The following is a 968-nucleotide window of genomic DNA, read 5'->3' as shown; positions in this document are numbered from 1 at the left end:
ATCCATAGAAACACCAGTTGCTCTGCGTGGCGGGCCGGGCCGGGCCGGGCCGGGCCGAGGGGTCGGTCGGCCGGGACACGACGGCGAACTCCTTGGCCACCGCGTCGCGCCACGCCGCGCCCGGAGCACGCTCACTAACAAGGTTATCATCCCGCTCCCAGGAAAGCGCAACGCGGATGCGGCTGGGCGGGCGGGGCAACCCTTGCCAGTCTGAGCCCCCCCCCCCTCCCCCTCCCCAATTCGACCTCACCCCTCCCGCTCATCTTCGCGCCTGGCACGCCGCCGTACGCCACCGCGCACTCCCAGCGAGATCCTGGGGCGGAATGCGTTTCGTTCCTTCCTCCAGCAGTGGTAAGTCCGCCCCGCGGCCCGAGTTCCAAATGACGAGCCCCCTCCCCCCTTCCCCGGCCCCCTCCACGGGCGAGCGCGCTGAGCGCGGCGCTTGGCGCGGTTGCCTTGGAGGCGGTCTGCTCTCGAGTGGACCTTTATTGACACTGTGGATTGCGCCTTGCGGTCCGCCTGTCTGCCTGTCCAGCGGCGCGGTGGCGCGGCGGTGGTCGGTCGGGGGATCTGCTTTCCTCCCATTGTCCACCCTCTCCCACCGCCGCGCCACCGCTGCTGCTTCCGCCTCCTCGGAGGTTTCGGTATCCACAAAGTTGCATGCAATTGTAGCCCGAACGTCGGTCGACCTGACCGACACCGACCACCTGACCGACGGTCGACGGCCAATCGCCAGTTTCACGTTACTCGGGAAAGAAAATCAAAAACGTTGATGAAACGACCTCTTAGCGAAACTTTGTCGTTCCACATTAAAACCTGATGATGCGGTGGCGCGTATTTGTCGTTTCGCCGTTGACCTTCCCTTTGCTCAAAGCCACGCGCCGAGCGGCCGGCCTTGATTGCGAATGGGTACGGTTCCTGCATCAGCCCCGTACGGCGGGGCCACGGCGGTGGCGGGGAAGAGAAGG

The 968-nt window shown here is 65.8% G+C and overlaps 1 protein-coding gene across 1 annotated transcript in view; it reads left to right on the top strand.

Moving 5' to 3' along the window:
• LOC113208409 (sodium-dependent serotonin transporter) overlaps positions 1-968 on the top strand; it is a 24,804-nt gene that overhangs the window by 7,287 nt on the left and 16,549 nt on the right. The gene's annotated exons all lie outside the window — the stretch shown is intronic.

Source organism: Frankliniella occidentalis, unplaced genomic scaffold (genome assembly GCF_000697945.3).
Source record: "Frankliniella occidentalis isolate FOCC.00 unplaced genomic scaffold, Focc_3.1 Scaffold33, whole genome shotgun sequence".
Taxonomy (NCBI): Eukaryota; Metazoa; Arthropoda; class Insecta; order Thysanoptera; family Thripidae; genus Frankliniella; species Frankliniella occidentalis.
This window is presented reverse-complemented; position numbering and strand designations above follow the sequence as displayed.